The following is a 27,296-nucleotide window of genomic DNA, read 5'->3' as shown; positions in this document are numbered from 1 at the left end:
TCTAGTTTTTATGTGAAGATATTTCCTTTTCCAACATAGGCCTCAAAGCGCTCCAAATAAACACTTGCAGATTCTACAAAAGGAGTGTTTCAAAACTGCTCTTTCGAGAGGAACGTTCAAGTCTGTGAGTTGAATGCACTCATCACACAGAAGTTTCTGAGAATGCTTCTGTCTAGTTTTTATGTGAAGATATTTCCTTTTCCAGCAGAGGCCTCAAAACGCTCCAAATATCCTCTTGCAGATTCTACAAAAAGAGTGTTTCAAAACTATTCTATCAAAAGGAAAGTTCAACTCTGTGAGTTGAACGAATGCATCATGAAGAACTTTCTGAGAATGCTTCTCTGTAGTTTTTAGGTGAAGATATTCCAAAACCCAGCAGAGGCCTCGAAGTGCTCCAAATAACCAACTGCAGATTTTACCAAAAGAGTGTTTCAAAACTGCTCTTTCTATAGGTAAGTTCAAGTCTGTGAGTTGAATGCACTCAACACAAAGAAGTTTCTGAGAATGCTTCTGTTCAGTTTTTATGTGAAGATATTTCCTTTTCCAGCATAGGCCTCAAACGGCTCCAAATATCCACTTGCAGATTCTACAAAAAGAGTGTTTCCAAACTTCTCTATCAATTGGTAGGTTCAACTCTGTGAGCTGAATGACCTCATCACAAAGAAGTTTCTGAGAATGCTTCCATCTAGTTTTTATATGAAGATATTTCCTTTTCCAGCATAGGCCTCAAAGAACTCCAAATAAACACATGCAGATTGTACAAAAGGAGTGTTTCCAAACTGTTCTATCAAAGGGACAGTTCAAGTCTGTGAATTGAATGCAGTCATCACTCAGAAGTTTCTCAGAATGCTTCTGTCTAGTTTTTAGGTGAAGAGATTTCATTTCCCAGCATAGGCCTCAAAGCGCTCCAAATATCCACTTGCAGATTCTACGAAAAGTGTGTTTCAAAGCTGCTCTTTCAAAAGCAAGGTTCAAGTCTGTGTGTTGAATGCACTCATCAGAAAGAAGTTTCTGAGAATGCTTCTGTCTAGTTCTTAGGTGAAGATGTTTCCCTTTCCAGCTTAGGCCTCAAAGCGCTCCAAATTAACACTTGCAAATTCTACAAAAGGAGTGTTTCAAAAGAGTTCTATCAAAAGGAATGTTCAAGTTTGTGAGTTGAATGCACTTATCATACAGAAGTTTCCTGGAATGTTTCTGTCTAGTTTTTATGTGAAGACATTTCCTTTTCCAGCATAGGCCTCAAAGAGCTCCAAATATCCACTTGCAGATTCTACAAAAAGAGTGTTTCCAAACTGCTCTATCAAAAGCAAGCTTCAACACTGTGAGTAGAATGCACTCATCACAAAGAAGTTTCTGAGAATGCTTCTGTCTAGTTCTTCCGTGAAGATATTTCCTTTTCCAGCTTAGGCCTCAAAGCGCTCCAAATAAACACTTGCAAATTCTACAAAAGGAGTGTTTCAAAAGAGTTCTAGCAAAAGGAACGTTCAAGTCTGTGAGTTGAATGCACTTATCATACAGAAGTTTCCTGGAATGCTTCTGTCTAGTTTTTATGTGAAGACATTTCCTTTTCCAGCATAGGCCTCAAAGCGCTCCAAATATCCACTTGCAGATTATACAAAAAGAGTGTTTCAAAACTGCTCTATCAAAAGCAAGCTTCAACACTGTGAGTAGAATGCACTCATCTCAAAGAAGTTTCTGAGAATGCTTCTGTCTAGTTTTTATGTGAAGATATTTCCTTTTCCAACATAGGCCTCAAAACGCTCCAAATATCCTCTTGCAGATTCTACAAAAAGAGTGTTTCAAAACTGTTCTATCAAAAGGAAGGTTCAACTCTGTGAGTTCAATGAATGCATCATGAAGAACTTTCTGAGAATGCTTCTCTGTAGTTTTTAGGTGAAGATATTCCAAAACCCAGCACAGGCCTCGAAGTGCTCCAAATAACCTCTTGCTGATTTTACCAAAATAGTGTTTCAGAACTGCTCTTTCTATAGGCAAGTTCAAGTCTGTGAGTTGAATGCACTCAAAACAAAGAAGTTTCTGAGAATGCTTCTGTTCAGTTTTTATGTGAAGATATTTCCTTTTCCAGCATAGGCCTCAAACGGCTCCAAGTATCCACTTGCAGATTCTACATAAAGAGTGTTTCCAAACTTCTCTATCAATTGGTAGGTTCAACTCTGTGAGTTGAATGAACTCATCACAAAGAAGTTTCTGAGAATGCTTCCATCTAGTTTTTATATGAAGATATTTCCTTTTCCAGCATAGGCCTCAAAGAACTCCAAATAAACACATGCAGATTCTACAAAAGGAGGGTTTGCAAACTGTTCTATCAAAGGGAACGTTCAAGTCTGTGAGTTGAATGCACTCATCACACAGAAGTTTCTCAGAATGCTTCTGTCTAGTTTTTAGGTGAAGAGATTTCATTTCCCAGCATAGGCCTCAAAGCGCTCCAAATATCCACTTGCAGATTCTACGAAAAGTGTGTTTCAAAGCTGCTCTTTCAAAAGCAAGGTTCAAGTCCGTGTGTTGAATGCACTCATCAGAAAGTAGTTTCTGAGAATGCTTCTGTCTAGTTCTTAGGTGAAGATATTTCCTTTTCCAGCTTAGGCCTCCAAGCGCTCCAAATAAACACTTGTAAATTCTACAAAAGGAGTGTTTCAAAAGAGTTCTATCAAAAGGAACGTTCAAGTCTGTGAGTTGAATGCACTTATCCTACAGAAGTTTCCTGGAATGCTTCTGTCTAGTTTTTATGTGAAGACATTTCCTTTTCCAGCATAGGCCTCAAAGCGCTCCAAATATCCACTTGCAGATTCTACGAAAAGAGTGTTTCAAAAGTGCTCTATCAAAAGCAAGCTTCAACACTGTGAGTAGAATGCACTCATCACAAAGAAGTTTCTGAGAATGCTTCTGTCTACTTCATACGTGAAGATATTTCCTTTTCCAGCTTAGGCCTCAAAGCGCTCCAAATAAACACTTGCAAATTCTACAAAAGGAGTGTTTCAAAAGAGTTCTATCAAAAGGAACGTTCAATTCTGTGAGTTGAATGCACTTATCATACAGAAGTTTCCTGGAATATTTCTGTCTAGTTTTTATGTGAAGACATTTCCTTTTCCAGCATAGGCCTCAAAGCGCTCCAAATATCCACTTGCAGATTCTACAAAAAGAGTGTTTCAAAACTGCCTTATCAAAAGCAAGCTTCAACACTGTGAGTAGAATGCACTCATCACAAAGAAGTTTCTGAGAATGCTTCTGTCTAGTTCTTACGTGAAGATATTTCCTTTTCCAGCTTAGGCAACAAAGCGCTCCAAATAAACACTTGCAAATTCTACAAAAGGAGTGTTTCAAAAGAATTCTATTGAAAGGAACGTTCAAGTCTGTGAGTTGAATGCACTTATCATACAGAAGTTTCCTGGAATGCTTCTGTCTAGTTTTTATGTGAAGACATTTCCTTTTCCAGCATAGGCCTCAAAGCGCTCCAAATATGCACTTCCAGATTCTACCAAAAGAGTGTTTCAAAACTGCTCTATCAAAAGCAAGCTTCAACACTGTGAGTAGAATGCACTCATCACAAAGAAGTTTCTGAGAATGCTTCTGTCTAGTTTTTATGTGAAGATATTTCCTTTTCCAACATAGGCCTCAAAGCGCTCCAAATAAACACTTGCAGATTCTACAAAAGGAGTGTTTCAAAACTGCTCTTTCGAGAGGAACGTTCAAGTCTGTGAGTTGAATGCACTCATCACACAGAAGTTTCTGAGAATGCTTCTGTCTAGTTTTTATGTGAAGATATTTCCTTTTCCAGCAGAGGCCTCAAAACGCTCCAAATATCCTCTTGCAGATTCTACAAAAAGAGTGTTTCAAAACTGTTCTATCAAAAGGAAGGTTCAACTCTGTGAGTTGAATGAATGCATCATGAAGAACTTTCTGAGAATGCTTCTCTGTAGTTTTTAGGTGAAGATATTCCAAAACCCAGCACAGGCCTCGAAGTGCTCCAAATAACCACTTGCAGATTTTACCAAAAGAGTGATTCAAAACTGCTCTTTCTATATATAAGTTCAAGTCTGTGAGTTGAATGCACTCAACACAAAGAAGTTTCTGAGAATGCTTCTGTTCAGTTTTTATGTGAAGATATTTCCTTTTCCAGCAGAGGCCTCAAACGGCTCCAATTATCCACTTGCAGATTCTACAAAAAGAGTGTTTCCAAACTTCTCTATCAATTGGTAGGTTCAACTCTGTGAGTTGAATGAACTCATCACCAAGAAGTTTCTGAGAATACTTCTCTCTAGTTTTTATGTGAAGATATTTCCTTTTCCAACATAGGCCTTAAGGTGCTCCGAGTAAACACTCGCAGATTCTACAAACGTAATGTTTCAAAACTGTTCTGTCAAAAGGAACGTTCAAGTCTGTGAGTTCAATGCACTCATTGCAAAGAGGTTTCTCAGAATGCTTCTGTCTAGTTTTTAGGTGAAGAGATTTCATTTCCCAGCTTAGGCCTCAAAGCGCTCCAAATAAACACTTGCAAATTCTACAAAAGGAGTGTTTCAAAAGAGTTCTATCAAAAGGAACGTTCAAGTCTGTGAGTTGAATGCACTTATCATACAGAAGTTTCCTGGAATGTTTCTGTCTAGTTTTTATGTGAAGACATTTCCTTTTCCAGCATAGGCCTCAAAGCGCTTCAAGTATCCACTTGAAGATTCTACAAAAAGAGTGTTTCAAAACTGCCCTATCAAAAGCAAGCTTCAACACTGTGAGTAGAATGCACTCATCACAAAGAAGTTTCTGAGAATGCTTCTGTCTAGTTTTTATGTGAAGATATTTCCTTTTCCAACATAGGCCTCAAAGCGCTCCAAATAAACACTTGCAGATTCTACAAAAGGAGTGTTTCAAAACTGCTCTTTCGAGAGGAACGTTCAAGTCTGTGAGTTGAATGCACTCATCACACAGAAGTTTCTGAGAATGCTTCTGTCTACTTTTTATGTGAAGATATTTCCTTTTCCAGCATAGGCCTCAAAACGCTCCAAATATCCTCTTGCAGATTCTACAAAAAGAGTGTTTCAAAACTGTTCTATCAAAACGAAGGTTCAACTCTGTGAGTTGAATGAATGCATCATGAAGAACTTTCTGAGAATGCTTCTCTGTAGTTTTTAGTTGAAGATATTCCAAAACCCAGCACAGGCCTCGAAGTGCTCCAAATAACCACTTGCAGATTTTACCAAAAGAGTGTTTCAAAACTGCTCTTTCCATAGGTAAGTTCAAGTCTGTGAGTTGAATGCACTCAACACAAAGAAGTTTCTGAGAATGCTTCTGTTCAGTTTTTATGTGAAGATATTTCCTTTTCCAGCATAGGCCTCAAACGGCTCCAAATATCCACTTGCAGATACTACAAAAAGAGTGTTTCCAAATTTCTCTATCAATTGGTAGGTTCAACTCTGTGAGTTGAATGACCTCAACACAAAGAAGTTTCTGAGGATGCTTCCATCTAGTTTTTATATGAAGATATTTCCTTTTCCAGCATAGGCCTCAAAGAACTCCAAATAAACACATGCAGATTCTACAAAAGGAGTGTTTCCAAACTGTTCTATCAAAGGGACCGTTCAAGTCTGTGAGTTGAATGCACTCATCACTCAGAAGTTTCTCAGAATGCTTCTGTCTAGTTTTTAGGTGAAGAGATTTCATTTCCCAGCATAGGCCTCAAAGCGCTCCAAATATCCACTGGCAGATTCTACGAAAAGTGTGTTTCAAAGCTGCTCTTTCAAAAGCAAGGTTCAAGTCTGTGTGTTGAATGCACTCATCAGAAAGAAGTTTCTGAGAATGCTTCTGTCTAGTTCTTAGGTGAAGATGTTTCCCTTTTCAGCTTAGGCCTCAAAGCGCTCCAAATAAACACTTGCAAATTCTACAAAAGGAGTGTTTCAAAAGAGTTCTATCAAAAGGAACGTTCAAGTCTGTGAGTTGAATGCACTTATCCTACAGAAGTTTCCTGGAATGCTTCTGTCTAGTTTTTATGTGAAGACATTTCCTTTTCCAGCATAGGCCTCAAAGCGCTCCAAATATCCACTTGCAGATTCTACGAAAAGAGTGTTTCAAAACTGCTCTATCAAAAGCAAGCTTCAACACTGTGAGTAGAATGCACTCATCACAAAGAAGTTTCTGAGAATGCTTCTGTCTAGTTTTTATGTGAAGATATTTCCTTTTCCAACATAGGCCTCAAAGCGCTCCAAATAAACACTTGCAGATTCTACAAAAGGAGTGTTTCAAAACTGCTCTTTCGAGAGGAACGTTCAAGTCTGTGAGTTGAATGCACTCATCACACAGAAGTTTCTGAGAATGCTTCTGTCTAGTTTTTATGTGAAGATATTTCCTTTTCCAGCATAGGCCTCAAAACGCTCCAAATATCCTCTTGCAGATTCTACAAAAAGAGTGTTTCAAAACTATTCTATCAAAAGGAAGGTTCAACTCTGTGAGTTGAATGAATGCGTCATGAAGAACTTTCTGAGAATACTTCTCTGTAGTTTTTAGGTGAAGATATTCCAAAACCCAGCACAGGCCTCGAAGTGCTCCAAATAACCACCTGCAGATTTTACCAAAAGAGTGTTTCAAAACTGCTCTTTCCATAGGTAAGTTCAAGTCTGTGAGTTGAATGCACTCAACAAAAAGAAGTTTCTGAGAATGCTTCTGTTCAGTTTTTATGTGAAGATATTTCCTTTTCCAGCATAGGCCTCAAACGGCTCCAAATATCCACTTGCAGATTCTACAAAAAGAGTGTTTCCAAACTTCTCTATCAATTGGTAGGTTCAACTCTGTGAGTTGAATGAACTCATCACAAAGAAGCTTCTGAGAATGCTTCCATCTATCTAGTTTTTATATGAAGATATTTCCTTTTCCAGCATAGGCCGCAAAGAACTCCAAATAAACACATGCAGATTCTACAAAAGGAGTGTTTCCAAACTGTTCTATCAAAGGGAACGTTCAAGTCTGTGAGTTGAATGCACTCATCACACAGAAGTTTCTCAGAATGCTTCTGTCTAGTTTTTAGGTGAAGAGACTTCATTTCCCAGCATAGGCCTCAAAGCGCTCCAAATATCCACTTGCAGATTCTACGAAAAGTGTGTTTCAAAGCTGCTCTTTCAAAAGCAAGGTTCAAGTCTGTGTGTTGAATGCACTCATCAGAAAGAAGTTTCTGAGAATGCTTCTGTCTAGTTCTTAGGTGAAGATGTTTCCCTTTCCAGCTTAGGCCTCAAAGCGCTCCAAATTAACACTTGCAAATTCTACAAAAGGAGTGTTTCAAAAGAGTTCTATCAAAAGGAATGTTCAAGTTTGTGAGTTGAATGCACTTATCATACAGAAGTTTCCTGGAATGTTTCTGTCTAGTTTTTATGTGAAGACATTTCCTTTTCCAGCATAGGCCTCAAAGAGCTCCAAATATCCACTTGCAGATTCTACAAAAAGAGTGTTTCCAAACTGCTCTATCAAAAGCAAGCTTCAACACTGTGAGTAGAATGCACTCATCACAAAGAAGTTTCTGAGAATGCTTCTGTCTAGTTCTTCCGTGAAGATATTTCCTTTTCCAGCTTAGGCCTCAAAGCGCTCCAAATAAACACTTGCAAATTCTACAAAAGGAGTGTTTCAAAAGAGTTCTAGCAAAAGGAACGTTCAAGTCTGTGAGTTGAATGCACTTATCATACAGAAGTTTCCTGGAATGCTTCTGTCTAGTTTTTATGTGAAGACATTTCCTTTTCCAGCATAGGCCTCAAAGCGCTCCAAATATCCACTTGCAGATTATACAAAAAGAGTGTTTCAAAACTGCTCTATCAAAAGCAAGCTTCAACACTGTGAGTAGAATGCACTCATCTCAAAGAAGTTTCTGAGAATGCTTCTGTCTAGTTTTTATGTGAAGATATTTCCTTTTCCAACATAGGCCTCAAAACGCTCCAAATATCCTCTTGCAGATTCTACAAAAAGAGTGTTTCAAAACTGTTCTATCAAAAGGAAGGTTCAACTCTGTGAGTTCAATGAATGCATCATGAAGAACTTTCTGAGAATGCTTCTCTGTAGTTTTTAGGTGAAGATATTCCAAAACCCAGCACAGGCCTCGAAGTGCTCCAAATAACCTCTTGCTGATTTTACCAAAATAGTGTTTCAGAACTGCTCTTTCTATAGGCAAGTTCAAGTCTGTGAGTTGAATGCACTCAAAACAAAGAAGTTTCTGAGAATGCTTCTGTTCAGTTTTTATGTGAAGATATTTCCTTTTCCAGCATAGGCCTCAAACGGCTCCAAGTATCCACTTGCAGATTCTACATAAAGAGTGTTTCCAAACTTCTCTATCAATTGGTAGGTTCAACTCTGTGAGTTGAATGAACTCATCACAAAGAAGTTTCTGAGAATGCTTCCATCTAGTTTTTATATGAAGATATTTCCTTTTCCAGCATAGGCCTCAAAGAACTCCAAATAAACACATGCAGATTCTACAAAAGGAGGGTTTGCAAACTGTTCTATCAAAGGGAACGTTCAAGTCTGTGAGTTGAATGCACTCATCACACAGAAGTTTCTCAGAATGCTTCTGTCTAGTTTTTAGGTGAAGAGATTTCATTTCCCAGCATAGGCCTCAAAGCGCTCCAAATATCCACTTGCAGATTCTACGAAAAGTGTGTTTCAAAGCTGCTCTTTCAAAAGCAAGGTTCAAGTCCGTGTGTTGAATGCACTCATCAGAAAGTAGTTTCTGAGAATGCTTCTGTCTAGTTCTTAGGTGAAGATATTTCCTTTTCCAGCTTAGGCCTCCAAGCGCTCCAAATAAACACTTGTAAATTCTACAAAAGGAGTGTTTCAAAAGAGTTCTATCAAAAGGAACGTTCAAGTCTGTGAGTTGAATGCACTTATCCTACAGAAGTTTCCTGGAATGCTTCTGTCTAGTTTTTATGTGAAGACATTTCCTTTTCCAGCATAGGCCTCAAAGCGCTCCAAATATCCACTTGCAGATTCTACGAAAAGAGTGTTTCAAAAGTGCTCTATCAAAAGCAAGCTTCAACACTGTGAGTAGAATGCACTCATCACAAAGAAGTTTCTGAGAATGCTTCTGTCTACTTCATACGTGAAGATATTTCCTTTTCCAGCTTAGGCCTCAAAGCGCTCCAAATAAACACTTGCAAATTCTACAAAAGGAGTGTTTCAAAAGAGTTCTATCAAAAGGAACGTTCAAGTCTGTGAGTTGAATGCACTTATCATACAGAAGTTTCCTGGAATGCTTCTGTCTAGTTTTTATGTGAAGACATTTCCTTTTCCAGCATAGGCCTCAAAGCGCTCCAAATATCCACTTTCAGATTCTTCAAAAAGAGTGTTTCAAAGCTGCTTTTTCAAAAGCAAGGTTCGAGTCTGTGTGTTGAATGCACTCATCAGAAAGAAGTTTCTGAGAATGCTTCTGTCTCGTTCGTACGTGAAGATATTTCCTTTTCCAGCTTAGGCCTCAAAGCGCTCCAAATAAACACTTGCAAATTCTACAAAAGGAGTGTTTCAAAAGAGTTCTATCAAAAGGAACGTTCAAGTCTGTGAGTTTGAATGCACTTATCGTACAGAAGTTTCCTGGAATGCTTCTGTCTAGTTTTTATGTGAAGACATTTCCTTTTCCAACATAGGCCTCAATGCGCTCCAAATAAACACTTGCAGATTCTACAAAAGGAGTGTTTCAAAACTGCTCTTTGGAGAGGAACGTTCAAGTCTCTGAGTTGAATGCACTCATCACACAGAAGTTTCTGAGAATGCTTCTGTCTACTTTTTATGCGAAGATATTTCCTTTTCCAGCATAGGCCTCAAAACGCTCCAAATATCCTCTTGCAGATTCTACAAAAAGAGTGTTTCAAAACTGTTCTATCAAAACGAAGGTTCAACTCTGTGAGTTGAATGAATGCATCATGAAGAACTTTCTGAGAATGCTTCTCTGTAGTTTTTAGGTGAAGATATTCCAAAACCCAGCACAGGCCTCGAAGTGCTCCAAATAACCACTTGCAGATTTTACCAAAAGAGTGTTTCAAAACTGCTCTTTCCATAGGTAAGTTCAAGTCTGTGAGTTGAATGCACTCAACACAAACAAGTTTCTGAGAATGCTTCTGTTCAGTTTTTATGTGAAGATATTTCCTTTTCCAGCATAGGCCTCAAACGGCTCCAAATATCCACTTGCAGATTCTACAAAAAGAGTGTTTCCAAACTTCTCTATCAATTGGTAGGTTCAACTCTGTGAGTTGAATGAACTCATCACAAAGAAGTTTCTGAGAATGCTTCCATCTATCTAGTTTTTATACGAAGATATTTCCTTTTCCAGCATAGGCCTCAAAGAACTCCAAATAAACACATGCAGATTCTACAAAAGGAGTGTTTCAAAACTGTTCTATCAAAGGGAACGTTCAAGTCTGTGAGTTGAATGCACTCATCACACAGAAGTTTCTCAGAATGCTTCTGTCTAGTTTTTAGGTGAAGAGATTTCATTTCCCAGCATAGGCCTCAAAGCGCTCCAAATATCCACTTGCAGATTCTACGAAAAGTGTGTTTCAAAGCTGCTCTTTCAAAAGCAAGGTTCAAGTCTGTGTGTTGAATGCACTCATCAGAAAGAAGTTTCTGAGAATGCTTCTGTCTAGTTCTTAGGTGAAGATATTTCCTTTTCCAGCTTAGGCCTCAAAGCGCTCCAAATAAACACTTGCAAATTCTACAAAAGGAGTGTTTCAAAAGAGTTCTATCAAAAGGAACGTTCAATTCTGTGAGTTGAATGCACTTATCATACAGAAGTTTCCTGGAATATTTCTGTCTAGTTTTTATGTGAAGACATTTCCTTTTCCAGCATAGGCCTCAAAGCGCTCCAAATATCCACTTGCAGATTCTACAAAAAGAGTGTTTCAAAACTGCCTTATCAAAAGCAAGCTTCAACACTGTGAGTAGAATGCACTCATCACAAAGAAGTTTCTGAGAATGCTTCTGTCTAGTTCTTACGTGAAGATATTTCCTTTTCCAGCTTAGGCAACAAAGCGCTCCAAATAAACACTTGCAAATTCTACAAAAGGAGTGTTTCAAAAGAATTCTATTGAAAGGAACGTTCAAGTCTGTGAGTTGAATGCACTTATCATACAGAAGTTTCCTGGAATGCTTCTGTCTAGTTTTTATGTGAAGACATTTCCTTTTCCAGCATAGGCCTCAAAGCGCTCCAAATATGCACTTCCAGATTCTACCAAAAGAGTGTTTCAAAACTGCTCTATCAAAAGCAAGCTTCAACACTGTGAGTAGAATGCACTCATCACAAAGAAGTTTCTGAGAATGCTTCTGTCTAGTTTTTATGTGAAGATATTTCCTTTTCCAACATAGGCCTCAAAGCGCTCCAAATAAACACTTGCAGATTCTACAAAAGGAGTGTTTCAAAACTGCTCTTTCGAGAGGAACGTTCAAGTCTGTGAGTTGAATGCACTCATCACACAGAAGTTTCTGAGAATGCTTCTGTCTAGTTTTTATGTGAAGATATTTCCTTTTCCAGCAGAGGCCTCAAAACGCTCCAAATATCCTCTTGCAGATTCTACAAAAAGAGTGTTTCAAAACTGTTCTATCAAAAGGAAGGTTCAACTCTGTGAGTTGAATGAATGCATCATGAAGAACTTTCTGAGAATGCTTCTCTGTAGTTTTTAGGTGAAGATATTCCAAAACCCAGCACAGGCCTCGAAGTGCTCCAAATAACCACTTGCAGATTTTACCAAAAGAGTGATTCAAAACTGCTCTTTCTATATATAAGTTCAAGTCTGTGAGTTGAATGCACTCAACACAAAGAAGTTTCTGAGAATGCTTCTGTTCAGTTTTTATGTGAAGATATTTCCTTTTCCAGCAGAGGCCTCAAACGGCTCCAATTATCCACTTGCAGATTCTACAAAAAGAGTGTTTCCAAACTTCTCTATCAATTGGTAGGTTCAACTCTGTGAGTTGAATGAACTCATCACCAAGAAGTTTCTGAGAATACTTCTCTCTAGTTTTTATGTGAAGATATTTCCTTTTCCAACATAGGCCTTAAGGTGCTCCGAGTAAACACTCGCAGATTCTACAAACGTAATGTTTCAAAACTGTTCTGTCAAAAGGAACGTTCAAGTCTGTGAGTTCAATGCACTCATTGCAAAGAGGTTTCTCAGAATGCTTCTGTCTAGTTTTTAGGTGAAGAGATTTCATTTCCCAGCTTAGGCCTCAAAGCGCTCCAAATAAACACTTGCAAATTCTACAAAAGGAGTGTTTCAAAAGAGTTCTATCAAAAGGAACGTTCAAGTCTGTGAGTTGAATGCACTTATCATACAGAAGTTTCCTGGAATGTTTCTGTCTAGTTTTTATGTGAAGACATTTCCTTTTCCAGCATAGGCCTCAAAGCGCTTCAAGTATCCACTTGAAGATTCTACAAAAAGAGTGTTTCAAAACTGCCCTATCAAAAGCAAGCTTCAACACTGTGAGTAGAATGCACTCATCACAAAGAAGTTTCTGAGAATGCTTCTGTCTAGTTTTTATGTGAAGATATTTCCTTTTCCAACATAGGCCTCAAAGCGCTCCAAATAAACACTTGCAGATTCTACAAAAGGAGTGTTTCAAAACTGCTCTTTCGAGAGGAACGTTCAAGTCTGTGAGTTGAATGCACTCATCACACAGAAGTTTCTGAGAATGCTTCTGTCTACTTTTTATGTGAAGATATTTCCTTTTCCAGCATAGGCCTCAAAACGCTCCAAATATCCTCTTGCAGATTCTACAAAAAGAGTGTTTCAAAACTGTTCTATCAAAACGAAGGTTCAACTCTGTGAGTTGAATGAATGCATCATGAAGAACTTTCTGAGAATGCTTCTCTGTAGTTTTTAGTTGAAGATATTCCAAAACCCAGCACAGGCCTCGAAGTGCTCCAAATAACCACTTGCAGATTTTACCAAAAGAGTGTTTCAAAACTGCTCTTTCCATAGGTAAGTTCAAGTCTGTGAGTTGAATGCACTCAACACAAAGAAGTTTCTGAGAATGCTTCTGTTCAGTTTTTATGTGAAGATATTTCCTTTTCCAGCATAGGCCTCAAACGGCTCCAAATATCCACTTGCAGATACTACAAAAAGAGTGTTTCCAAATTTCTCTATCAATTGGTAGGTTCAACTCTGTGAGTTGAATGACCTCAACACAAAGAAGTTTCTGAGGATGCTTCCATCTAGTTTTTATATGAAGATATTTCCTTTTCCAGCATAGGCCTCAAAGAACTCCAAATAAACACATGCAGATTCTACAAAAGGAGTGTTTCCAAACTGTTCTATCAAAGGGACCGTTCAAGTCTGTGAGTTGAATGCACTCATCACTCAGAAGTTTCTCAGAATGCTTCTGTCTAGTTTTTAGGTGAAGAGATTTCATTTCCCAGCATAGGCCTCAAAGCGCTCCAAATATCCACTGGCAGATTCTACGAAAAGTGTGTTTCAAAGCTGCTCTTTCAAAAGCAAGGTTCAAGTCTGTGTGTTGAATGCACTCATCAGAAAGAAGTTTCTGAGAATGCTTCTGTCTAGTTCTTAGGTGAAGATGTTTCCCTTTTCAGCTTAGGCCTCAAAGCGCTCCAAATAAACACTTGCAAATTCTACAAAAGGAGTGTTTCAAAAGAGTTCTATCAAAAGGAACGTTCAAGTCTGTGAGTTGAATGCACTTATCCTACAGAAGTTTCCTGGAATGCTTCTGTCTAGTTTTTATGTGAAGACATTTCCTTTTCCAGCATAGGCCTCAAAGCGCTCCAAATATCCACTTGCAGATTCTACGAAAAGAGTGTTTCAAAACTGCTCTATCAAAAGCAAGCTTCAACACTGTGAGTAGAATGCACTCATCACAAAGAAGTTTCTGAGAATGCTTCTGTCTAGTTTTTATGTGAAGATATTTCCTTTTCCAACATAGGCCTCAAAGCGCTCCAAATAAACACTTGCAGATTCTACAAAAGGAGTGTTTCAAAACTGCTCTTTCGAGAGGAACGTTCAAGTCTGTGAGTTGAATGCACTCATCACACAGAAGTTTCTGAGAATGCTTCTGTCTAGTTTTTATGTGAAGATATTTCCTTTTCCAGCATAGGCCTCAAAACGCTCCAAATATCCTCTTGCAGATTCTACAAAAAGAGTGTTTCAAAACTATTCTATCAAAAGGAAGGTTCAACTCTGTGAGTTGAATGAATGCGTCATGAAGAACTTTCTGAGAATACTTCTCTGTAGTTTTTAGGTGAAGATATTCCAAAACCCAGCACAGGCCTCGAAGTGCTCCAAATAACCACCTGCAGATTTTACCAAAAGAGTGTTTCAAAACTGCTCTTTCCATAGGTAAGTTCAAGTCTGTGAGTTGAATGCACTCAACAAAAAGAAGTTTCTGAGAATGCTTCTGTTCAGTTTTTATGTGAAGATATTTCCTTTTCCAGCATAGGCCTCAAACGGCTCCAAATATCCACTTGCAGATTCTACAAAAAGAGTGTTTCCAAACTTCTCTATCAATTGGTAGGTTCAACTCTGTGAGTTGAATGAACTCATCACAAAGAAGCTTCTGAGAATGCTTCCATCTATCTAGTTTTTATATGAAGATATTTCCTTTTCCAGCATAGGCCGCAAAGAACTCCAAATAAACACATGCAGATTCTACAAAAGGAGTGTTTCCAAACTGTTCTATCAAAGGGAACGTTCAAGTCTGTGAGTTGAATGCACTCATCACACAGAAGTTTCTCAGAATGCTTCTGTCTAGTTTTTAGGTGAAGAGACTTCATTTCCCAGCATAGGCCTCAAAGCGCTCCAAATATCCACTTGCAGATTCTACGAAAAGTGTGTTTCAAAGCTGCTCTTTCAAAAGCAAGGTTCAAGTCTGTGTGTTGAATGCACTCATCAGAAAGAAGTTTCTGAGAATGCTTCTGTCTAGTTCTTAGGTGAAGATATTTCCTTTTCCAGCTTAGGCCTCAAAGCGCTCCAAATAAACACTTGCAAATTCTACAAAAGGAGTGTTTCAAAAGAGTTCTATCAAAAGGAACGTTCAAGTCTGTGAGTTGAATGCACTTATCCTACAGAAGTTTCCTGGAATGCTTCTGTCTAGTTTTTATGTGAAGACATTTCCTTTTCCAGCATAGGCCTCAAAGCGCTCCAAATATCCACTTGCAGATTCTACGAAAAGAGTGTTTCAAAACTGCTCTATCAAAAGCAAGCTTCAACACTGTGAGTAGAATGCACTCATCACAAAGAAGTTTCTGAGAATGCTTCTGTCTACTTCATACGTGAAGATATTTCCTTTTCCAGCTTAGGCCTCAAAGTGCTCCAAATAAACACTTGCAAATTCTACAAAAGGAGTGTTTCAAAAGAGTTCTATCAAAAGGAACGTTCAAGTCTGTGAGTTGAATGCACTTATCATACAGAAGTTTCCTGGAATGGTTCTGTCTAGTTTTTATGTGAAGACATTTCCTTTTCCAGCATAGGCCTCAAAGCGCTCCAAATATCCACTTGCAGATTCTTCAAAAAGAGTGTTTCAAAGCTGCTCTTTCAAAAGCAAGGTTCGAGTCTGTGTGTTGAATGCACTCATCAGAAAGAAGTTTCTGAGAATGCTTCTGTCTCGTTCGTACGTGAAGATATTTCCTTTTCCAGCTTAGGCCTCAAAGCGCTCCAAATAAACACTTGCAAATTCTACAAAAGGAGTGTTTCAAAAGAGTTCTATCAAAAGGAACGTTCAAGTCTGTGAGTTGAATGCACTTATCATACAGAAGTTTCCTGGAATTTTTCTGTCTAGTTTTTATGTGAAGACATTTCCTTTTCCAGCATAGGCCTCAAAGCGCTCCAAATATCCACTTGCAGATTCTACAAAAAGAGTGTTTCAAAACTGCCTTATCAAAAGCAAGCTTCAACACTGTGAGTAGAATGCACTCATCACAAAGAAGTTTCTGAGAATGCTTCTGTCTAGTTCTTACGTGAAGATATTTCCTTTTCCAGCTTAGGCCTCAAAGCGCTCCAAATAAACACTTGCAAATTCTACAAAAGGAGTGTTTCAAAAGAATTCTATTGAAAGGAACGTTCAAGTCTGTGAGTTGAATGCACTTATCATACAGAAGTTTCCTGGAATGCTTCTGTCTAGTTTTTATGTGAAGACATTTCCTTTTCCAGCATAGGCCTCAAAGCGCTCCAAATATGCACTTCCAGATTCTACCAAAAGAGTGTTTCAAAACTGCTCTATCAAAAGCAAGCTTCAACACTGTGAGTAGAATGCACTCATCACAAAGAAGTTTCTGAGAATGCTTCTGTCTAGTTTTTATGTGAAGATATTTCCTTTTCCAACATAGTCCTCAAAGCGCTCCAAATAAACACTTGCAGATTCTACAAAAGGAGTGTTTCAAAACTGCTCTTTCGAGAGGAACGTTCAAGTCTGTGAGTTGAATGCACTCATCACACAGAAGTTTCTGAGAATGCTTCTGTCTAGTTTTTATGTGAAGATATTTCCTTTTCCAGCATAGGCCTCAAAACGCTCCAAATATCCTCTTGCAGATTCTACAAAAAGAGTGTTTCAAAACTGTTCTATCAAAAGGAAGGTTCAACTCTGTGAGTTGAATGAATGCATCATGAAGAACTTTCTGAGAATGCTTCTCTGTAGTTTTTAGGTGAAGATATTCCAAAACCCAGCACAGGCCTCGAAGTGCTCCAAATAACCACTTGCAGATTTTACCAAAAGAGTGATTCAAAACTGCTCTTTCTATAGATAAGTTCAAGTCTGTGAGTTGAATGCACTCAACACAAAGAAGTTTCTGAGAATGCTTCTGTTCAGTTTTTATGTGAAGATATTTCCTTTTCCAGCAGAGGCCTCAAACGGCTCCAATTATCCACTTGCAGATTCTACAAAAAGAGTGTTTCCAAACTTCTCTATCAATTGGTAGGTTCAACTCTGTGAGTTGAATGAACTCATCACAAAGAAGTTTCTGAGAATACTTCTCTCTAGTTTTTATGTGAAGATATTTCCTTTTCCAACATAGGCCTTAAGGTGCTCCGAGTAAACACTCGCAGATTCTACAAACGTAATGTTTCAAAACTGTTCTGTCAAAAGGAACGTTCAAGTCTGTGAGTTCAATGCACTCATTGCAAAGAGGTTTCTCAGAATGCTTCTGTCTAGTTTTTAGGTGAAGAGATTTCATTTCCCAGCTTAGGCCTCAAAGCGCTCCAAATAAACACTTGCAAATTCTACAAAAGGAGTGTTTCAAAAGAGTTCTATCAAAAGGAACGTTCAAGTCTGTGAGTTGAATGCACTTATCATACAGAAGTTTCCTGGAATGTTTCTGTCTAGTTTTTATGTGAAGACATTTCCTTTTCCAGCATAGGCCTCAAAGCGCTCCAAATATCCACTTGAAGATTCTACAAAAAGAGTGTTTCAAAACTGCCCTATCAAAAGCAAGCTTCAACACTGTGAGTAGAATGCACTCATCACAAAGAAGTTTCTGAGAATGCTTCTGTCTAGTTTTTATGTGAAGATATTTCCTTTTGCAACATAGGCCTCAAAGCGCTCCAAATAAACACTTGCAGATTCTACAAAAGGAGTGTTTCAAAACTGCTCTTTCGAGAGGAACGTTCAAGTCTGTGAGTTGAATGCACTCATCACACAGAAGTTTCTGAGAATGCTTCTGTCTAGTTTTTATGTGAAGATATTTCCTTTTCCAGCAGAGGCCTCAAAACGCTCCAAATATCCTCTTGCAGATTCTACAAAAAGAGTGTTTCAAAACTATTCTATCAAAAGGAAAGTTCAACTCTGTGAGTTGAACGAATGCGTCACGAAGAACTTTCTGAGAATGCTTCTCTGTAGTTTTTAGGTGAAGATATTCCAAAACCCAGCACAGGCCTCGAAGTGCTCCAAATAACCACCTGCAGATTTTACCAAAAGAGTGTTTCAAAACTGCTCTTTCTATAGGTAAGTTCAAGTCTGTGAGTTGAATGCACTCAACACAAAGAAGTTTCTGAGAATGCTTCTGTTCAGTTTTTATGTGAAGATATTTCCTTTTCCAGCATAGGCCTCAAACGGCTCCAAATATCCACTTGCAGATTCTACAAAAAGAGTGTTTCCAAACTTCTCTATCAATTGGTAGGTTCAACTCTGTGAGTTGAATGACCTCATCACAAAGAAGTTTCTGAGAATGCTTCCATCTAGTTTTTATATGAAGATATTTCCTTTTCCAGCATAGGCCTCAAAGAACTCCAAATAAACACATGCAGATTCTACAAAAGGAGTGTTTCCAAACTGTTCTATCAAAGGGACCGTTCAAGTCTGTGAGTTGAATGCACTCATCACTCAGAAGTTTCTCAGAATGCTTCTGTCTAGTTTTTAGGTGAAGAGATTTCATTTCCCAGCATAGGCCTCAAAGCGCTCCAAATATCCACTTGCAGATTCTACGAAAAGTGTGTTTCAAAGCTGCTCTTTCAAAAGCAAGGTTCAAGTCTGTGTGTTGAATGCACTCATCAGAAAGAAGTTTCTGAGAATGCTTCTGTCTAGTTCTTAGGTGAAGATGTTTCCCTTTCCAGCTTAGGCCTCAAAGCGCTCCAAATAAACACTTGCAAATTCTACAAAAGGAGTGTTTCAAAAGAGTTCTATCAAAAGGAACGTTCAAGTCTGTGAGTTGAATGCACTTATCATACAGAAGTTTCCTGGAATGTTTCTGTCTAGTTTTTATGTGAAGACATTTCCTTTTCCAGCATAGGCCTCAAAGAGCTCCAAATATCCACTTGCAGATTCTACAAAAAGAGTGTTTCAAAACTGCTCTATCAAAAGCAAGCTTCAACACTGTGAGTAGAATGCACTCATCACAAAGAAGTTTCTGAGAATGCTTCTGTCTAGTTCTTCCGTGAAGATATTTCCTTTTCCAGCTTAGGCCTCAAAGCGCTCCAAATAAACACTTGCAAATTCTACAAAAGGAGTGTTTCTAAAGAGTTCTAGCAAAAGGAACGTTCAAGTCTGTGAGTTGAATGCACTTATCATACAGAAGTTTCCTGGAATGCTTCTGTCTAGTTTTTATATGAAGACATTTCCTTTTCCAGCATAGGCCTCAAAGCGCTCCAAATATCCACTTGCAGATTCTACAAAAAGAGTGTTTCAAAACTGCTCTATCAAAAGCAAGCTTCAACACTGTGAGTAGAATGCACTCATCACAAAGAAGTTTCTGAGAATGCTTCTGTCTAGTTTTTATGTGAAGACATTTCCTTTTCCAGCATAGGCCTCAAAGCGCTCCAAATATCCACTTGCAGATTCTACGAAAAGAGTGTTTCAAAACTGCTCTATCAAAAGCAAGCTTCAACACTGTGAGTAGAATGCACTCATCACAAAGAAGTTTCTGAGAATGCTTCTGTCTACTTCATACGTGAAGATATTTCCTTTTCCAGCTTAGGCCTCAAAGCGCTCCAAATAAACACTTGCAAATTCTACAAAAGGAGTGTTTCAAAAGAGTTCTATCAAAAGGAACGTTCAAGTCTGTGAGTTGAATGCACTTATCATACAGAAGTTTCCTGGAATGCTTCTGTCTAGTTTTTATGTGAAGACATTTCCTTTTCCAGCATAGGCCTCAAAGCGCTCCAAATATCCACTTGCAGATTCTTCAAAAAGAGTGTTTCAAAGCTGCTCTTTCAAAAGCAAGGTTCGAGTCTGTGTGTTGAATGCACTCATCAGAAAGAAGTTTCTGAGAATGCTTCTGTCTAGTTCTTACGTGAAGATATTTCCTTTTCCAGCTTAGGCCTCAAAGCGCTCCAAATAAACACTTGCAAATTCTACAAAAGGAGTGTTTCAAAAGAGTTCTATTGAAAGGAATGTTCAAGTCTGTGAGTTGAATGCACTTATCATACAGAAGTTTCCTGGAATGCTTCTGTCTAGTTTTTATGTGAAGACATTTCCTTTTCCAGCATAGGCCTCAAAGCGCTCCAAATATGCACTTCCAGATTCTACCAAAAGAGTGTTTCAAAACTGCTCTATCAAAAGCAAGCTTCAACACTGTGAGTAGAATGCACTCATCACAAAGAAGTTTCTGAGAATGCTTCTGTCTAGTTTTTATGTGAAGATATTTCCTTTTCCAACATAGGCCTCAAAGCGCTCCAAATAAACACTTGCGGATTCTACAAAAGGAGTGTTTCAAAACTGCTCTTTCGAGAGGAACGTTCAAGTCTGTGAGTTGAATGCACTCATCACACAGAAGTTTCTGAGAATGCTTCTGTCTAGTTTTTATGTGAAGATATTTCCTTTTCCAGCATAGGCCTCAAAGCGCTCCAAACATCCACTTGCAGATTCTACAAAAAGAGGGTTTCAAAACTGCTCTATCAAAAGCAATCTTCAACACTTTGAGTAGAATGCACTCATCAGAAAGAAGTTTCTGAGAATGCTTCTGTTCAGTTTTTATGTGAAGATATTTCCTTTTCCAGCATAGGCCTCAAAACGCTCCAAATATCCTCTTGCAGATTCTACAAAAAGAGTGTTTCAAAACTGTTCTATCAAAAGGAAGGTTCAACTCTGTGAGTTGAATGAATGCATCATGAAGAACTTTCTGAGAATGCTTCTCTGTAGTTTTTAGGTGAAGGTATTCCAAAACCCAGCACAGGCCTCGAAGTGCTCCAAATAACCACTTGCAGATTTTACCAAAAGAGTGTTTCAAAACTGCTCTTTCTATAGGTAAGTTCAAGTCTGTGAGTTGAATGCACTCAACACAAAGAAGTTTCTGAGAATGCTTCTGTTCAGTTTTTATGTGAAGATATTTCCTTTTCCAGCATAGGCCTCAAACGGCTCCAAATATCCACTTGCAGATTCTACAAAAAGAGTGTTTCCAAACTTCTCTATCAATTGGTAGGTTCAACTCTGTGAGTTGAATGAACTCATCACAAAGAAGTTTCTGAGAATGCTTCCATCTAGTTTTTATATGAAGATATTTCCTTTTCCAGCTGAGGCCTCAAAGAACTCCAAGTAAACACATGCAGATTCTACAAAAGGAGAGTTTCAAAACTGTTCTATCAAAGGGAACGTTCAAGTCTGTGAGTTGAATGCACTCATCACACAGAAGTTTCTCAGAATGCCTCTGTTTAGTTTTTAGGTGAAGAGATTTCATTTCCCAGCATAGGCCTCAAAGCGCTCCAAATATCCACTTGCAGATTCTACGAAAAGTGTGTTTCAAAGCTGCTCTTTCAAAAGCAAGGTTCAAGTCTGTGTGTTGAATGCACTCATCAGAAAGAAGTTTCTGAGAATGCTTCTGTCTAGTTCTTAGGTGAAGATATTTCCTTATCCAGCTTAGTCCTCAAAGCGCTCCAAATAAACACTTGCAAATTCTACAAAAGGAGTGTTTCAAAAGAGTTCTATCAAAAGAAACGTTCAAGTCTGTGAGTTGAATGCACTTATCATAGAGAAGTTTCCTGGAATGTTTCTGTCTAGTTTTTATGTGAAGACATTTCCTTTTCCAGCATAGGCCTCAAAGCGCTCCAAATATCCACTTGCAGATTCTACAAAAAGAGTGTTTCAAAACTGCTCTATCAAAAGCAAGCTTCAAGACTGTGAATAGAATGCACTCATCACAAAGAAGTTTCTGAGAATGCTTCTGTCTAGTTCTTACGTGAAGATATTTCCTTTTCCAGCTTAGGCAACAAAGCGCTCCATATAAACACTTGCAAATTCTACAAAAGGAGTGTTTCAAAAGAGTTCTATCAAAAGGAACGTTCAAGTCTGTGATTTGAATGCACTTATCATACAGAAGTTGCCTGGAATGTTTCTGTCTAGTTTTTATGTGAAGACATTTCCTTTTCCAGCATAGGCCTCAAAGCGCTCCAAATATCCACTTGCAGATTCTACAAAAAGTGTGTTTCAAAACTGCTCTATCAAAAGCAAGCTTCAACACTGTGAGTAGAATGCACTCATCACAAAGAAGTTTCTGAGAATGCTTCTGTCTAGTTTTTATGTGAAGATATTTCCTTTTCCAACATAGGCCTCAAAACGCTCCAAATATCCTCTTGCAGATTCTACAAAAAGAGTGTTTCAAAACTGTTCTATCAAAAGGAAGGTTCAACTCTGTGAGTTGAATGAATGCATCATGAAGAACTTTCTGAGAATGCTTCTCTGTAGTTTTTAGGTGAAGATATTCCAAAACCCAGCACAGGCCTCGAAGTGCTCCAAATAACCTCTTGCTGATTTTACCAAAATAGTGTTTCAGAACTGCTCTTTCTATAGGCAAGTTCAAGTCTGTGAGTTGAATGCACTCAACACAAAGAAGTTTCTGAGAATGCTTCTGTTCAGTTTTTATGTGAAGATATTTCCTTTTCCAGCATAGGCCTCAAAGAACTCCAAATAAACACATGCAGATTCTACAAAAGGAGGGTTTGCAAACTGTTCTATCAAAGGGAACGTTCAAGTCTGTGAGTTGAATGCACTCATCACACAGAAGTTTCTCAGAATGCTTCTGTCTAGTTTTTAGGTGAAGAGATTTCATTTCCCAGCATAGGCCTCAAAGCGCTCCAAATATCCACTTGCAGATTCTACGAAAAGTGTGTTTCAAAGCTGCTCTTTCAAAAGCAAGGTTCAACTCCGTGTGTTGAATGCACTCATCAGAAAGAAGTTTCTGAGAATGCTTCTGTCTAGTTCTTAGGTGAAGATATTTCCTTTTCCAGCTAAGGCCTCCAAGCGCTCCAAATAAACACTTGCAAATTCTACAAAAGGAGTGTTTCAAAAGAGTTCTATCAAAAGGAACGTTCAAGTCTGTGAGTTGAATGCACTTATCCTACAGAAGTTTCCTGGAATGCTTCTGTCTAGTTTTTATGTGAAGACATTTCCTTTTCCAGCATAGGCCTCAAAGCGCTCCAAATATCCACTTGCAGATTCTACGAAAAGAGTGTTTCAAAACTGCTCTATCAAAAGCAAGCTTCAACACTGTGAGTAGAATGCACTCATCACAAAGAAGTTTCTGAGAATGCTTCTGTCTACTTCATACGTGAAGATATTTCCTTTTCCAGCTTAGGCCTCAAAGCGCTCCAAATAAACACTTGCAAATTCTACAAAAGGAGTGTTTCAAAAGAGTTCTATCAAAAGGAACGTTCAAGTCTGTGAGTTGAATGCACTTATCATACAGAAGTTTCCTGGAATGCTTCTGTCTAGTTTTTATGTGAAGACATTTCCTTTTCCAGCATAGGCCTCAAAGCGCTCCAAATATCCACTTGCAGATTCTTCAAAAAGAGTGTTTCAAAGCTGCTCTTTCAAAAGCAAGGTTCGAGTCTGTGTGTTGAATGCACTCATCAGAAAGAAGTTTCTGAGAATGCTTCTGTCTAGTTCTTACGTGAAGATATTTCCTTTTCCAGCTTAGGCCTCAAAGCGCTCCAAATAATCACTTGCAAATTCTACAAAAGGAGTGTTTCAAAAGAGTTCTATCAAAAGGAACGTTCAAGTCTGTGAGTTTGAATGCACTTATCGTACAGAAGTTTCCTGGAATGCTTCTGTCTAGTTTTTATGTGAAGACATTTCCTTTTCCAACATAGGCCTCAATGCGCTCCAAATAAACACTTGCAGATTCTACAAAAGGAGTGTTTCAAAACTGCTCTTTGGAGAGGAACGTTCAAGTCTCTGAGTTGAATGCACTCATCACACAGAAGTTTCTGAGAATGCTTCTGTCTACTTTTTATGTGAAGATATTTCCTTTTCCAGCATAGGCCTCAAAACGCTCCAAATATCCTCTTGCAGATTCTACAAAAAGAGTGTTTCAAAACTGTTCTATCAAAACGAAGGTTCAACTCTGTGAGTTGAATGAATGCATCATGAAGAACTTTCTGAGAATGCTTCTCTGTAGTTTTTAGGTGAAGATATTCCAAAACCCAGCACAGGCCTCGAAGTGCTCCAAATAACCACTTGCAGATTTTACCAAAAGAGTGTTTCAAAACTGCTCTTTCAATAGGTAAGTTCAAGTCTGTGAGTTGAATGCACTCAACACAAAGAAGTTTCTGAGAATGCTTCTGTTCAGTTTTTATGTGAAGATATTTCCTTTTCCAGCATAGGCCTCAAACGGCTCCAAATATCCACTTGCAGATTCTACAAAAAGAGTGTTTCCAAACTTCTCTATCAATTGGTAGGTTCAACTCTGTGAGTTGAATGAACTCATCACAAAGAAGTTTCTGAGAATGCTTCCATCTATCTAGTTTTTATATGAAGATATTTCCTTTTCCAGCATAGGCCTCAAAGAACTCCAAATAAACACATGCAGATTCTACAAAAGGAGTGTTTCCAAACTGTTCTATCAAAGGGAACGTTCAAGTCTGTGAGTTGAATGCACTCATCACACAGAAGTTTCTCAGAATGCTTCTGTCTAGTTTTTAGGTGAAGAGATTTCATTTCCCAGCATAGGCCTCAAAGCGCTCCAAATATCCACTTGCAGATTCTACGAAAAGTGTGTTTCAAAGCTGCTCTTTCAAAAGCAAGGTTCAAGTCTGTGTGTTGAATGCACTCATCAGAAAGAAGTTTCTGAGAATGCTTCTGTCTAGTTCTTAGGTGAAGATATTTCCTTTTCCAGCTTAGGCCTGAAAGCGCTCCAAATAAACACTTGCAAATTCTACAAAAGGAGTGTTTCAAAAGAGTTCTATCAAAAGGAACGTTCAAGTCTGAGAGATGAATGCACTTATCATACAGAAGTTTCCTGGAATTTTTCTGTCTAGTTTTTATGTGAAGACATTTCCTTTTCCAGCATAGGCCTCAAAGCGCTCCAAATATCCACTTGCAGATTCTACAAAAAGAGTGTTTCAGAACTGCCTTATCAAAAGCAAGCTTCAACACTGTGAGTAGAATGCACTCATCACAAAGAAGTTTCTGAGAATGCTTCTGTCTAGTTCTTACGTGAAGATATTTCCGTTTCCATCTTAGGCATCAAAGCGCTCCAAATAAACACTTGCAAATTCTACAAAAGGAGTGTTTCAAAAGAGTTCTATTGAAAGGAACGTTCAAGTCTGTGAGTTGAATGCACTTATCATACAGAAGTTTCCTGGAATGCTTCTGTCTAGTTTTTATGTGAAGACATTTCCTTTTCCAACATAGGCCTCAATGCGCTCCAAATAAACACTTGCAGACTCTACAAAAGGAGTGTTTCAAAACTGCTCTTTCGAGAGGAACGTTCAAGTCTGTGAGTTGAATGCACTCATCACACAGAAGTTTCTGAGAATGCTTCTGTCTAGTTTTTATGTGAAGATATTTCGTTTTCCAGCATACGCCTCAAAACGCTCCAAATATCCTCTTGCAGATTCTACAAAAAGAGTGTTTCAAAACTGTTCTATCAAAAGGAAGGTTCAACTCTGTGAGTTGAATGAATGCATCATGAAGAACTTTCTGAGAATGCTTCTCTGTAGTTTTTAGGTGAAGATATTCCAAAACCCAGCACAGGCCTCGAAGTGCTCCAAATAACCACTTGCAGATTTTACCAAAAGAGTGATTCAAAACTGCTCTTTCTATAGATAAGTTCAAGTCTGTGAGTTGAATGCACTCAACACAAAGAAGTTTCTGAGAATGCTTCTGTTCAGTTTTTATGTGAAGATATTTCCTTTTCCAGCATAGGCCTCAAACGGCTCCAAATATCCACTTGCAGATTCTACAAAAAGAGTGTTTCCAAACTTCTCTATCAATTGGTAGGTTCAACTCTGGGAGTTGAATGAGCTCATCACAAAGAAGTTTCTGAGAATACTTCTCTCTAGTTTTTATGTGAAGATATTTCCTTTTCCAACATAGGCCTTAAGGTGCTCCGAGTAAACACTCGCAGATTCTACAAACGTAATGTTTCAAAACTGTTCTGTCAAAAGGAACGTTCAAGTCTGTGAGTTCAATGCACTCATTGCAAAGAGGTTTCTCAGAATGCTTCTGTCTAGTTTTTAGGTGAAGAGATTTCATTTCCCAGCTTAGGCCTCAAAGCGCTCCAAATAAACACTTGCAAATTCTACAAAAGGAGTGTTTCAAAAGAGTTCTATCAAAAGGAACGTTCAAGTCTGTGAGTTGAATGCACTTATCATACAGAAGTTTCCTGGAATGTTTCTGTCTAGTTTTTATGTGAAGATATTTCCTTTTCCAGCATAGGCCTCAAAGCGCTCCAAATATCCACTTGAAGATTCTACAAAAAGAGTGTTTCAAAACTGCCCTATCAAAAGCAAGCTTCAACACTGTGAGTAGAATGCACTCATCACAAAGAAGTTTCTGAGAATGCTTCTGTCTAGTTTTTATGTGAAGATATTTCCTTTTCCAACATAGGCCTCAAAGCGCTCCAAATAAACACTTGCAGATTCTACAAAAGGAGTGTTTCAAAACTGCTCTTTCGAGAGGAACGTTCAAGTCTGTGAGTTGAATGCACTCATCACACAGAAGTTTCTGAGAATGCTTCTGTCTAGTTTTTATGTGAAGATATTTCCTTTTCCAGCAGAGGCCTCAAAACGCTCCAAATATCCTCTTGCAGATTCTACAAAAAGAGTGTTTCAAAACTATTCTATCAAAAGGAAAGTTCAACTCTTTGAGTTGAACGAATGCGTCATGAAGAACTTTCTGAGAATGCTTCTCTGTAGTTTTTAGGTGAAGATATTCTAAAACCCAGCAGAGGCCTCGAAGTGCCCCAAATAACCACCTGCAGATTTTACCAAAAGAGTGTTTCAAAACTGCTCTTTCCATAGGTAAGTTCAAGTCTGTGAGTTGAATGCACTCAACACAAAGAAGTTTCTGAGAATGCTTCTGTTCAGTTTTTATGTGAAGATATTTCCTTTTCCAGCATAGGCCTCAAACGGCTCCAAATATCCACTTGCAGATTCTACAAAAAGAGTGTTTCCAAACTTCTCTATCAATTGGTAGGTTCAACTCTGTGAGTTGAATGAACTCATCACAAAGAAGTTTCTGAGAATGCTTCCATCTATCTAGTTTTTATATGAAGATATTTCCTTTTCCAGCATAGGCCTCAAAGAACTCCAAATAAACACATGCAGATTCTACAAAAGGAGTGTTTCCAAACTGTTCTATCAAAGGGAACGTTCAAGTCTGTGAGTTGAATGCACTCATCACACAGAAGTTTCTCAGAATGCTTCTGTCTAGTTTTTAGGTGAAGAGATTTCATTTCCCAGCATAGGCCTCAAAGCGCTCCAAATATCCACTTGCAGATTCTACGAAAAGTGTGTTTGAAAGCTGCTCTTTCAAAAGCAAGGTTCAAGTCTGTGTGTTGAATGCACTCATCAGAAAGAAGTTTCTGAGAATGCTTCTGTCTAGTTCTTAGGTGAAGATATTTCCTTTTCCAGCTTAGGCCTCAAAGCGCTCCAAATAAACACTTGCAAATTCTACAAAAGGAG

The sequence above is a fragment of the Pongo abelii genome, chromosome 15, assembly GCF_028885655.2.
Source record: "Pongo abelii isolate AG06213 chromosome 15, NHGRI_mPonAbe1-v2.0_pri, whole genome shotgun sequence".
In the NCBI taxonomy this organism is placed as follows: domain Eukaryota; kingdom Metazoa; phylum Chordata; class Mammalia; order Primates; family Hominidae; genus Pongo; species Pongo abelii.
The sequence above is the reverse complement of the archived record's forward strand: the minus strand, read 5'-3'. Positions refer to the sequence as shown.